At 42.4% G+C, this 14,340-nt stretch overlaps 1 protein-coding gene across 8 annotated transcripts in view; it reads right to left on the bottom strand.

The window, feature by feature from the left end:
* Positions 1-14,340, bottom strand: part of LOC143695114 (uncharacterized) — a 235,485-nt gene that overhangs the window by 153,772 nt on the left and 67,373 nt on the right. For 2 of the 8 annotated variants that reach the window (XR_013184048.1, XR_013184051.1), the window contains exon 1: positions 10,319-10,441. The exons of the other annotated variants lie outside the window; for them this stretch is intronic. The gene's annotated coding sequence lies outside the window, so the exon portion shown is untranslated. Of the gene's footprint in view, positions 1-10,318; positions 10,442-14,340 lie in introns of those variants that run through there. 8 annotated transcript variants of the gene reach the window in all.

Raw genomic sequence — 14,340 nt, 5'->3', positions numbered from 1 at the left:
AGTCTTCAGCCAGCTGGACTCTAGACACTGGAATGCAGTGAGAGGGCTCTGCTCCACAGCCCCTGTGCCACCCCACACTGTGGTGGTGCTGGCCCTGCCCCATGGCGCCATGGAGCAGTTTCACAGGTTTGGAGAACAGTGACAGTGCCTGGCAGTGCTCACTTTGTCTCTGCAGACAGCCTCTGCCTCATCTCAGGAAGGACTTCTGAGGAAACTCCATGTGAAACCAAAGGACACTGAGAATAAGTGCAGGTCACAAAGCTCTGAGGATGTCCTGCTGCTCCTCCTTTCATCACCATGAACCTGCTACCCTCAGCAGCTACAGCTCTATCCTAGCTTTGCCAGCTGACAGTGGGGAAAAAAGATAGACCTTATCCCTACTGATGTTCCCAGCTGTCATCCAGCTGGAAAGATCCTGCCTTCACAAAACAAATTCAGTAAAACACTGGTTTTGGTGGCCTTGATGAAATGCCTGTGTGCTGTGCTTCTCCTCAGGCTGTGGGAGATGGAGATGCAGGGCTCTGCTGTGCTCACAGAGCAGCTCCAGCTCTGTGGCTGCACTGCAGGGATGGATCTGAGACAGGAATAAATTGTGGCCATGGCCTGACTGGATGTCACTGACTCAGGGGTGACACTGTCATATTTGCTGGAAAAATCCCCTTGCCCAGGATCTTCTCCTGGGAAGCTCAGAAGCCTCAGAGAGAAATGAAAACAATAATTATCTGATTGCTTCTCCTGTGTTTCCTGCTTTGGAATGTGGTCTGGAGATTGTTTACCAACTGGTCATTGTTTGATTGGTTTTATGTGAATTGTTTTAACTTAATAACCAATCATAGCCAGCTGTGTTGGGACTCTGGAAGAAGCAGTCACGAGTTTTCATTATCATTCTTGTTAAGCCTTCTGTCTGTATCCTTTCTCTATTCTTTAGTATAGTTTAGTATAGCATAATAAAATATTATATTATATTATATTATATTATATTATATTATATTATATTATATTATATTATATTATATTATATTATATTATATTTATTATATTATATTATATATTGTAATATAATAGATATTCTATTATATTGCAATATAATACAGACATCATATTATATTGTAATATAATAGATATTATATTGTAATGTAATACAGACATCATATTATATTGTAATATAATATATATCTTATATTGCAATATAATATAGATATTTTATTGTAATATATAACATAATATGATATAATTAATAATATAATATAATAAATATAATATAATATAATATAATATAATATAATATAATATAATATAATATAATATAATATAATATAATATAATATATAACATAACATAACATAACATAACATAACATAAATAAATTAGCCTTCTAAGAGCATGGAGTCAGATTCATCAATTCCTCCCTTCATCCTGGGGACCCTGCAAAGTCAACACAGGGGGAAGGGAGGTGCTGTCACTGCAGAAACAGAAAGCAGTGAACACACACAGGGAAGTCTGAATGATCCAGGCTAAAACAGTCCAAATCCTACAGCAGATTTGAGATCTCTGGTTTTCAAAGCAGATCTCAGTAAATCTCTGAGAGAGCACTGTACACACGAACAGCAAATCTCCACTAGAACCACACAGGAAAATGTAAATAGTAAATGATATAGTAAAATGTCATCGTGGAGCAGTTTGGAGAAGTATTCTTAGGTTTTAGTGCTGGAAATCAAAAACTTCAGCCCTTTGTGTTCTAAGGAAGAGAACTACAAGCAGCAGATTTAAATGCAGATAAAGCAAAGGTAACACCTGCTGTTACATCCTCAATTTCTTGAGAGGAAGCTGATGCCTACATCAGAGACAAGGAAACATTGACTGTACAGCTCTTGTAAGTGCTACAAGTGCACAAGAATTACACAGCCCAAGTGCAGCAGCAGGAAGGGAAAACCTGCAATTTTATTTAATAAAAACCTTCATGTTTATTAAAATCATACAGATCTTCATTTTAATTATTTTTTATCTCCTTCAAGTTGTCATCTTCCTGGACTTACAATTTTACATTTCTCTAACCCATTTGAAATGGATGATTTAGGAAACAAGGTGAGATAAAAAACTTGAAAGCAATAACATGATTCATCTGAATCAAGCTCTCTTATCCTCCACTCTGGTTTATGACTCCAGATGCTGCATCAACCACCTGGCCTCCTCCTTCCTCTGCCTTGGCCCTAACAGGATATATCAACATTTTGCTTGTGATTCTATTAAAGTTTGATGTATGAATGTTTTCCTATTTGGACGGGACAAATTCTTAGAGCTACGTAATGCATTTAACAAATCACATTACTTGGCTGAAGATAAGTTATTCTGGAGGATAGTTGATTTCATACCATTCCTACCTACAAAAAGCTGGAGAGGGCCTTCTTAGGGTGTGGAGGGACAGGAGCCAGGGAATGGCTGCCAGTGCCAGAGGGCAGGGCTGGGTGGGATCTTGGCAATGAGGAATTGTTCCCTGGCAGGGTGGGCAGGCCCTGGCACAGGGTGCCCAGAGCAGCTGGGGCTGCCCCTGCATCCCTGGCAGTGCCCAAGGTTGGACACTGGGGCTGGAGCAGCCTGGGACAGGGGAAGGTGTCCCTGCCATGGAAGGGGTGGCACTGGATGGGATTTAAGGTCCCTTCCAACCCAAACCCCTCTGGGCCTGTGATGCTGATGGCAGCAGGGCCATTCTGAGGTACTTTCATCAACTCCACATAACATTTTTTCTTTCTTTACCCATTAACTCCATCAACACCTGAACCATCCACTGGGAATTATTCTCTCTACTCTACTCTTGGCTCTCTCACCCCACCTGAAATATAAGACATCACACACTTATTCTCTCAGGATAATTTCTACTCTAGAAGACATGGGTTTGGTTGTGACTGTCATTTTGAATAATTACAGTAATTCTTGTGCATTGTGATACATCCTGCCACTGGATGCCATGTTGTGCTTGGTCTCAGTTTGTAGAGGTCTCCTTGAACAGCTTTTTTGAATTCTAACCTGTGTGACACATTAAGGACATGGCTCAAACATGCCATGGCCACTGCACCAGAGACCTGCATCACCTGGGCCTGTGAGGAAGGTAATAGAGTGGGGTAGGGAGTACTGAAATCTGCTTCCAACAGCTCTTCCTGCTCCCCCCAGCCACTGCCCTCTCTCTTCTCCAGGCCTGAGTCCCTGGCAGGGTGTCTCAGCCCTGCTGGGGACAGGCCAGCCAGACTTTCTGCTGTTATCTCTCCCATCCTGAGACAACCCACAATTGGAGTTTAATTCTCTTGCTGTTTTGGTGACATTTGAATCTTTACTTTGGCAGCCATTACACCCAGTAAGAAGCAGTCAGTGTGTTTATAAAATATTGGTATGCACAAAATCACCAAGACAAGGGCAGCCTCTCTGCTGAACATGGCACTGAGAGAGACAAACCTCTTTAAAAATTCAACTCTTTTCTCCACACAATCCACACTGAAAACTCAGATCAACAAGAAATACTTTAGAGTCAAATGTTGAGCCTACATGAATAATCCAGTGTGCACTGCAAAAATGAAACTAGGAGAGCAAATAAAAACAGTCCTTCAAATGATTATAAAGAGGAAAAGGTTGGGTTTTGTTTGGTTTTTTTAAGAGTGGAAAAGTAGGTATGTTAACCCCACTCCCTAGGGATGGCAAGAACACAAGTGATGCAGAAAGGCTCCTCCAACTTTTTAAATAATGAAAATTTGGATATAAAAGCTCTGGAGAATCCAGGAAATGGGCACAACCATCACCCACCCCATCCTACCAGTTTGCCATTCTCCTCCTCCTCTCCTGCCCAGTATTCAGGGGAATAAACAATTCACTTAAACATGCAAACAGTTTTGTTCACTCTGAGTGGACACCTAAAATGTGCCAAAGAGCTTCCCAAGACAAACACATCCTTCCCCACAGGCTCCCAAGCCCTGGGCTGTGCAAAATGCTTTTTTGAGTGCATTCTGTGCAGCTCTCCTCTGGCACCAACAGCTTCCCACGAAAACACCATGCACTTATTACATCTTATCTCAGAAGAAAAGCCAACTTATCTACAGGCAATCCTGGGAGAGTTCTTTCATTATATTCATCTTTATGCATTTTAAAGCTCCATGCAGTGCACAGGTCAGGCTCAGCAAAGTCTTGGCTGCAGAGTCACAACAGCAGGACCCTCACTGGGACTTTAATTGCTGGCAGAACTCCTCGGCTCTCTTTCATATGGGCAATGTGGGGATATTTTCATAGTTAAATGCTGCCTTGCCTTTTGATCCTGCTCCTGCTGATGTTGCTGAGTGATAATGATCTGTGCATCTGGACTATTGATAGGTATAAAAATTAATAGCACAGTTAAAGCTAGTTGGGAACTTTTATTTACTTTGACCTAAATTAGCAGAACAATGGAAATTTCAATGTGACTAAAAGGCAAGAAATTTAAAGGCAGTTTGAAAAATTACCTACAGTTAAATTTTCAAGCCTCAAAAATCTATTGAAACAAACAGACTGATAAGATTTAAAATAATACCAGACATACAGCTCACTTCTGATAAGAGCTTTTCCAATTATACTCACTATGGTGCTGCTACAAACATTTTCTATTGCAGCATGACTGTCTCTCCCCTTGTACAAAGCAAATACTTGGGTTGTGCTGAATTTGTCTTACATCAGTACTAAAACCAACACAAAAAGCTACTGCACAGGTCATTAATTTTTTGCACTTTATTTTCTCCTTTCACTCAGATAATCACTAAATGAATAACTAACAGGAATTTAAGTAAAACACTAAATTTGGGCCGCTGTACAAAATATGAGAAGAGACAGTCTCTAAGACACACAAGTTGGACATAAGATGAGGCAGAAAAAAGTGTCATGAAGGTCACTTTCACACTTGATTATGCATTTTATAATATGCTATATGCATCTAGAAAGTTTTCCCATCAAGATCCAATTCTGTCCCTCCCAGCCATGCCCTTGCAGCAGCCCCCAAGATCAACAGAGGCTTAGGAAGGAGTGACATTATATTAGAGGACATACTAGATCATCCCATGACTATTTGTCTGCAAATCAATTGCAATAAACTCAATAAATGTAATTACAGGAAATCCTGCAATATCTATCTCCTCACAGTGCAGTATTATTTTGCAATCAAGAAAGTCCTGATAAAATCAGGTTTGTACAAGTATAATCTGCACTGACAAAGTAGTACAAAATGGTACAAGCATAAAATCCTTGGGAGCAATGAATGCCAACCTGAGGAATTTAATGTTGGCCAAAGAAGGTGGTCCTTGCATAAGGAGAGTTTTATCACTACCAAGTAAGCAAGTAACTGATAACAATCTGATGGCTTCAGTTTCACACTTACAGAGTACTGGGAAGCAGGAAGATAATGATTTTGTTTCAACACATCTCAATTTAAGTACAAATCAATGGAAACAGAAAAAAAAATAAATATTTAAAATGCACATAATGGCCTCCCTTTATTAAGTGAAATGTTCCATTGGTTAAAAGTTTGATGGCATTATCTACCAAGATTGATATTATTACAACAGATAATTCTTTCCAGTGAGACTGCAGACAGAAAAGTGAGGCTGCAGAAGCATAATATTACATTTAATCAAATTTCTTAGAAAGAATAGTCCTATTATATTAGCATTTGAACAGCTTTCAATGAACCAACGGGCAGCTGGGCCTTCATCTTTTATTTCTAATCAGCTAATAAATCTACAGGTGTCCAAAGCCATGCCCAGATGTTGGTGTGCATTGTCATTCCTCATCATCTGACTGCAGCCATGTGCGCCCCATCTAATGACTGCTGCACACAATGTCTACTGGAAACAAAAGCCCATTTTTAAAAATTAAGTTTTCTCCAGTTGGTCCATCAAGCTGCCACCCTGGTATTTTGTTTATTGACTGAGTATTTTGGTTTAGAGCCTCCTGTGGAGTAAATCCCAGTGGGTGGATTAGAAATGAAAGCACAGGGGCCTGTTGGGGTTTCTGAGGGGCAGGATGGGGATGGGGGAAGGCATTGCCCCCAAAAGTCCAGAATAAACAATATGGGAAATCAGCACAAGCAGTTTAAATCTAAAAAAAAGAAAAGTTTCATTAGGCAAAGAAAAGGTCAAGTTTAAGAATAATTGTTTGGAGTACTTTAGAGACAAATAAAGAAGTGAAATTAAAATCATGCCAGAAACAGAACATGGGAAATGATAAGCTAATACACCAAGAAAACAGGATAAAAAAATAAAAAAGTCTTAGGAATTTAGGAAGAGTTTTGCAGCTCAAACAAAAAAAAAAAAAATTTATTCTGGGAAGAATAAAGCCGAGCCTTAATCATGTGACTTTGAAGATGGGGACTTACTTTTTGGTTTGTTGAATTTATTTGTGGAGTTTCAGGTTCTTTTTGTTGTTGGGAGGGGGTTTTTCATGGCTTTTTCTATGGCTTCCCCCACTCCCCATATCCCCCCCACCCTAAAAGGTTTCATTAAGCTCTGTACTGGAAAGGACAGAAAATAAACATCCCAAATTCCCTTTCTACATGCCACTCACAACTGAGCAGCTCTCTGCTATACCCCCTGAAGTCTTCCCTTTCCCAGGCTGAAAAATCCTCTTTGATTTAATGGCCCATATAGAGAACATGTCCCTTATTTGATTATTCCTGGTGTGCTTCGTGGGAAAACTTAAATTCTTTAGCCAAACAGACATAAAATCCCTGGAATAACACTCCCATCTGTCAACTGAATGTACCTTAAACGAGACCTGAGATGTTTTAAGCCAAATGAGGTGGGTGTGGAGAGCAGGGGAGTCACAAGAAGCTGGACAGAACAAATGGAGTTGGGCTCAGAGTGACTCCCTCCAGGTTTTGCAGAGCACAAAGCAGGCTCTCCAGCCCACCCAGAATGCCAAGCCACTGCTATCAAACTGTGCAGGAGATAAATCCTCCCAGCTAAGCACAGAAATAAATGACATATCAGAACTGTTAAGCTCCACAGCTGGGAGAGTGGTGCTTTAGAAATGAAGCACATAAACCATAGTGGAGAGGGGTTTGATAATGATCCCACAGTCACAGTCCAAAAGGCTGCCTGCTCAACAGAACCTTCTGGGGACTTGCACAATGCTTTGCCCAGCTTTAGGGTCCCAGTTAGGCTCAGGATTACATGTGGAGAAAGCAGAGCAGCTTAAGAATCTCTATGTTAAAGCTGAAGGCTGCCAGCAATAGACAAATATTAAAGTAAAAATTAACCTGAAGTTTTTAATTTTGGATTTAAGCATCTGAACGCTGCTTGTGTCTGGTGAAAATCCACCCATTTTGGTTTGTAATCATCACTGCTCTACTGGGCTGACCTGAGCATTCAAATCATGGGAATCTACTTGGAAGGATGATTGATTTCAGTCTGTTAAGCAGACCCCTCATCCACACAGGAATTGAAAGAAAAAGAAATAAAAGCTTGATGGTGAGCTGCCTATTCAGCTCCCCATGCTTATTTTTTTTCCTGAAAGGTCAGATAATTGAAAATTGCAATTTAGCTGTCTTGGAAAAAGCCCAGAAGAAAGCAGGAGCTGTGATACAGAGTTACTAATAGCAGAGTCGAGACACGTAGCTACTCTGTGCTTACCTCATCTGCATTGTTTTCATTTACTTAATTTCAATTAGATTGCAAATTATACAGGGATTAAGGTGTTTCTGCTGTGTGACCTATTCAATTTTGCAGTCAATTGATTTCTACTTATTTAGTAAGTGTTTGGACATTAGCTGCAGTGGCAGTTAGATTTGCACTTGAAGTCAACTCTCCAGCATGGCAAGATGCTCACAAGTTTTGTTCCTCAAGAACATGGGGCAGGAAAGAATAAGGTGCAGGAAAGGACCTGGATGAAGATCACCTTTAACAGGATTTAAGTCACCAATACAATAATTAGGCAAAAGCAAACATTATATGCATAGTAGGACATGTTAACAAAGCACTTTGCAAAACTCAGTGTTATCCTTCCACTCCATCAGGGTCTTAAGATAAAGATTTCGTTTCAGCATCTTTCAGCATCTTCCATAAAGATCAGTTTCAGCATCTTTCTTCAAAAATACTGATGGGAAAACACTAATGAGGCAGAGATTAAAAGAGAAGAGAGAAAAGTGTTAAGTGCTGAAGCAAAGGGGAGGAGATAGGGGAAAGGCTGGCCCAGAGTGCAAGCCAGAGAAGAAAATTCCAGGGGAAAAGGAGATGGGAGGACATGACAGCAGTCTTCAAATAGAGTATTCTGCTGCAGACAAGAGCAGTGATTACTGATGTCTCTGGTCAATATAGCAGCCAGAGGATTAAGCTGCAGCAAGGAAGAGCTGGGTTAGACATCAAGAATAATGTTTAAGTTACTGAAGGAGTTCACTGAAGCAGTTTCATTTCTGTCAGTAGATCTTTAGCACTTGGACATGCAACTGTCAGAAATGACAGAGAGTTCATCTGGATTTTCACAAGGGGCAGAAATAATGAGTGGCCTTCTGAGGTTTGTTCTGATCATAGGAGAATCTACACAATATTAATCTCCTCTGCTCTACATTCCTGAAAACACTGAGGGCATGTTCTCTCTTAGGCAAGGGGATTTGAACAAAGGGACCCAGAATGATTATAACATTTTTAAAAGTAGCTGCAGTGAAAAGAGGCTCCCTGCTGGCAAGCCAGGGACCTTGATTTGTTATTGGCAGAGATGTCACAAGTGAGAGGGACAGCTCTGGGATGTGCAGACAGTAAGCACTCCCCTTCTCTTTGCATCTTACCATGCTGAAAAGCCAGGTTTCTGCTGGCTTTTCACTTCATCACTGATGAGGAGCTGATAATGGCATTAGCAAAATTAATGAAGAAGTTAAGAGGGATTCTGGATATTCTGATGAAATGTTCAGAGCATTCAGTAGGACACCAGTGTGCAGATGTGTGAATGGAGAAGGTGCTTCAAGATCTGGTGCCAGGCTTCAGTGCTGTGCAGGAGGAATATGGCCAGAGGGAGCACAGCCCTGCCCTTACTCAGGAGCATTCACACCCAGGTCTCACCCAGAAAACAGCACCAGCTTCACTCCAGCTGCTGGCATATTGTCCCTAGCATGGAAGGGAACAAACCCTGGCAGCCCATCCCCTCCTGTGCCGCTGCAGTTTTCAGCATGCAGGAAGTTTGGTGGCAGCAGCTGCAGTCCCTGTGTCCCCCTGGCAGCAGTGGCATTTGTCATGGACACAACACCCCCAGTACAGCCAGGACAAGGCAGGACAGGGGAATGCTGCTGGCACTGCCTCAGCCATTTGAAATGCAACACAGGTAGAACCTGCCAAATCTTCTCCAAAAATGTATTGCAAATTTATTTTTTTTTTTCTTTTGCACAAGTAGAATTGTTTTTCTACTTCATGAGGACCTCAATCCTTCCTTTACCCAGCCCAACAGTCCAGCTCAGAGCTGTTGTGGCATCCTTTGCCAAAAGCCATCAGGAAAACCCTCGCTGTGACTGCAAGAGGCATTTTTTATGTTAACATTTGTGCTTGCTGAACATGTCTGATATTAACTCAATTTGCATTGTTCTTGTTTAGCCTTGCTGTTTAGGGGGTTGTTCTAACCTGCTCTGTGGATTGAGGGGACATGTTTGCCACAAAGTATTCCAAGAAAAAAATGATCCAAATTACTATTCTGGGCCACAGCTTTAGTTGTATTTATTTTTTTGCTTACTGAGTTTGCAAAGCATAGAAATAGCAATCCCCCACTGTTTCCATCATGTTTACTTTCTTGTTATATGTATTTGCTCTGTTTTAGGGTTTTCCTTTTGATTCTTATTTTGTATTTAAGAGTCAGGGCACAGTTTCTTAAAAGAAAAGCAATCAAATAGGGACACAGATACTGCTCTGCAGATTACCAGATAGTGAGGAGTATGTTTGTGTAAAGGACAAGTTTCTCTGTGCCTCATCCTAAAAACACTGCTGTCAATACAAATACATTCAGCTTATCCATGGAAATCAGTTCTTGACAGGAAAGGGATCTGAAAGGGAGCAGATGATTCCACTGTTCTTGTTAAGTGTGATCTAAAGGAATTATGAGCAATTTACTCATGAAATACCAGAATGTAGCAATAGTGCTGCTAAGTGAGTATTTATGAAGGAAAACAAAGCAGAATGATTTAACAGGAAGGACTTGGAGAAAAGCATGGAGAGGAAAAGCATAACTAAATCAAGAAGCTCCCATGAAACAAGTAGCAAAGAAAGAAAACCAGGCAGTGAAGAAATGAAAGTAAAAACATTCAAGAAATATATTCAATTATTCAAGTTGATACCTTTTTCTCCCCCAAGCCTTGTTCCATGATGAATATCCCCACAATCCTTCCAGCTAGGAAATAGCTCTTTGGATGCAGACCAGGAGATGCAATGAGTCAAACAGAAACAGTTAGGAAGGAGAAAAAAAAACAACTGAAAAATACAGTGGCTTTGCATAATGCATATCCACAGTCAGCAATGTGGTCATTGATTTCTGACCCAAAAGGTAAATATAAATAAATAAAGATCCAAAATAGTTTCTCTTACTCAAAGAAAAGTTAAATATAAATAGAACAAATACATTATTATTACTACCCCGACTCTGAGTGCCAGAAATGATACAGTAACTTCAGAGAGTTTTCCCCATTCGAAATAGAGCTTGAAAACAGCAATGAACCACAAAACCCTGGATCTCCAGGGCCTCTGCCCAACAGCATCCACAGTCATTAGTGCCCAGTGATCCAGGTTCTTTGGGTGGCAGGTGAGCCACACTACCCAGGCAGGGGGGCAAGAGCTGGATGCTCCTCTGGCTCTGGTCCAGGGGTTTCCCAGATGCCCTGGGTCCCATCTGGGTCACCAAAAACTGATGCCTTGTGAAGGCCGACATAGAACAGAGTTATAGAATAAAGTAGGGATTTATTAAGAGGCCTCAATGGATCCACCTTGGGCAGCACAACCCAAAATGGCCACACAATGCACAACTGGTCACAGGGTCTGTCACTTGGATCAGTTCTGCTCCATTTGCATCTTGCAGTTCATTGTCCCATTCCAGCTTTAGCCCCTGCAGTCCCACCCTGCTTGTTTTTCTCTCTCCAGCCCACGGTGTTTGTGCTCCTGGGCTGAGATTTGGATCATTTGTCCTTGATCCCCAGCTAGAGAAGGAATTTTGTCTCCCTGCTCTGTGACAGAGCTCAGCATCCCCTAATACAAAGCCCAGACCCACACACAAAGCAGCACAGAATCTGAAAAACAGAAAAGCCAAACCCGAGGCATCACCCAGGCACTCCCACATCCATGTGGCCTCTCCACACAAGACATCCCTGAGCAGCTGTACAGGAGAAGGGGCACAGGGGTCCTGTGCTGAGACAAAACACTCTTTGAGGGCTTACCCTGGAGAAAGCCACACTCCCTAAGCAGGAAGGAAGTGCTTCAACCTCCACAAGCCTCTCAGAGTCACTCAGAGGCAAGCACCTTACTGAAAGTGTTTGCTTGACCTCAGCCAGGAAATTCTGTGCAGGACTGGGCTCTTAGAGACTGCCTTGATGTGGTGCCTTCTGCTGAGCCCTGGCTTTGTGACCTGAGCTCTCCTGTGCTTGTAGGAAGCCTGGCTGCCTCTCCAGTGCAGATGCAGTTTAACTGGAGCATGAGAACTCAGGCTCAAGGCACCTCCAACCCTGTAAGCCTAAACTTGGGCAGAACCATTGAATCTCTTAGGTTGGAGAAGGCCTCTGACAGCACTGAGTCCAACAACCAGCCCAGCCCCACTGCCAGGTGTGGCAGCAGCTCTCTGGCCACAGAGAAACACAACTTTCCCAGGCATCATTCTGGGAAAAGTCTGTGAGAGCTCTTAGAGACTGAGAAAAGAAGGAGAAACAATTCTTACCTTCATTTGCTGCACCTGTTGTTGTGAACATTTGGAATGTGTTATGGAGATTTGTTTACCAAAGGGGGGTTTCTTAATTAGCCAATGGTGATGGTGTTTGGATTGGAGGACCAGCTGGGTCCACCTGTACCTTAACAGTCTGTAAAAGAGCACTGGGTTTGTTAATAAAGATTATTGATTAGCCTTCTGTAATACATGGAGTCTGTGCTAATTATTACCCAGCCAGGGCCCCCATGCTGTAACAGCCATGCTCACCACTGAACCATGGCCTCAGGTATCCACGTGTTTTGTGAACACTGCCAGGGATGGGGACCCCACCACTTCCTTGGGCAGCCCATTCCAACACTTGAAAACCCTTTCCATGAAAAAATTTTCCCTAATATCCAATCGAAATTTCTCCTGGGCCAGCCTGAGGCCGTTCCCTCTGCTCCTGTCCCTGTCCCTGGAGCACAGCCCGACCCCCCGGCTGTCCCCTCCTGGCAGGGAGTTGTGCAGAGCCACAAGGGCCCCCCTGAGCCTCCTTTGCTCCAGGCTCAGCCCCTGCCCAGCTCCCTCAGGCCCTGCTGGGGCTCCAGCCCCTTCCCCAGCTCCGTTCCCTGCCCTGGACATGCTCCAGCCCCTGCAGGGCTGTCTGACCAAGAGGGGCCCAGAACTGGACCCAAAACCCAGAATCACAGAATATTCTGTGTTGGAAAGGACCCTCAAGGATCTTGGAACAGTGAAAGACACTGAACATTGGTCAGGATAGAGATGAGAGCCACTAGGGAATGAGAGCAGCAGTGCAGAAGTGATTCACTCATTCACACAGGGTGTGCCAATGTGCAGATGGGGCCCAGCACCTCCACACAGGTCACCTCCACACAGGTCACCTCCACACAGGTCACCTCCTTGGAAATCAGGGCCATGGACAGGGATGCTAAACCCAGCCTTCATTTCAGGAGCTGGGAGACCAGAACTGTGTGAGTGAGAGATGGGCTTCAGCTGGGGCAGCTGCAGAAACCTGTGGTGGTGGCAGTGCCAGCTCCCTCAGGCCATGCCCGTCCCTGCTGGGCTTGCCCTGGTGCTGCCATGGGGACCCTCCTGCTCCTCCTGCTCTCTGCAGCCTGGCTTTCCATCCTGCACAGAGCACACACGCTGCTGCTAGCAGGCTCTAACCTTTCCCTTTACATCATTTTGCTGGTTAAACTCGAGTTTTCTGCACTTTAACAAAATAGGAGGAGCTCACCAGGAGGGCAGGGTGATCCCTGGCCAGGTGGCCACACAGCTGGAAGGATCAGAGCTGGATGAAAGCAAACAGTTAAACGGGCCCTGGAGAATTCCAAGCACTTCAAAAGGCAGGAATCAGGAATTCACTGTGAGCCATTCAGTCCTGAGCCCTGCCAGGGACAGTCCCACACCGCAGTCAGTGTGGGTGTTTGGCTTCAAAGGACACATGAATTTTGCACAACATGAATCCTCTGAATTTCACACCATCTCCCAGCAGTTTTATCAGCTTGGTTCATGCTCCATGCAAGTGCTTTTAACACTGTCCTACCTTTCATGATGTGTGATCTTGTTTGCCACATGATTTCCTATACTCCAAGTAAAAATGACAATAAAACATGACAATAAAAAATGACAATTTCACATTCTACTTTAACTTCATAATTTGTATTAATAAAACTGTACAAACATAACTCATTTTGCATAGCACCAAGACTATGGGTACCCTCCTACTACAAAAAACACCCCAAAACTTCCCAAAATCAGAGGAATGTTTCAAAGTAGAAGGCAAACTAAGCAAATTTAAAAAACCCCATTAGCTTTATACAAAACCTAAGTTAGGTGCTCAGATCTGGCAATATATATCAAAGATAAAACATCTAATGCATCAAAAAATCAATGTATCATACTATTTTGACCATATGAACATTTCATAACTAAAGCTGGTTTGATAAATATTAATATTCAATTTCCTTTCACTTACTAAAATGTCAGAAACACACAAGATAGCAATTTTGTGTAAAGTGCAAGAAGATAACGTTCCTGCATACAGGGAAATCTGGAAATTATATTGAGTGAGGCTTCTTTAAACAAAAAGATAAATTTAAAATGCCCTAACTTCTGATTTATTTGTTAGTTTTATACTGAAAGGATTAATAAATCTTCAGGAAACTTAACATGTGTAAGTATAAGATCAGGTTAATATATCAAATAAGTAATCTTAATAATGATCATATATTCCCATCCTGTGAGTAAAAGAAGGATTTTTCTTTCCACGTAGTACATCCATCCCTTTTACTTGGGAAATCCCTTGTTAAAAGGAAAATTTCCCAGCTGTGCATTCTGCCTCTGAGGCTTGTTTTTTAAATCCCAGCTACCAGGAACCCTGAATGATAGGTTATGTCATGAAAAACAATGATCCAAATGAAGCACAGCAGCTTCATTTGGATCATTGTT

Source organism: Agelaius phoeniceus, chromosome 12, assembly GCF_051311805.1.
Source record: "Agelaius phoeniceus isolate bAgePho1 chromosome 12, bAgePho1.hap1, whole genome shotgun sequence".
NCBI classification, from domain to species: Eukaryota; Metazoa; Chordata; class Aves; order Passeriformes; family Icteridae; genus Agelaius; species Agelaius phoeniceus.
The sequence above is the reverse complement of the archived record's forward strand: the minus strand, read 5'-3'. Positions and strand labels throughout refer to the sequence as shown.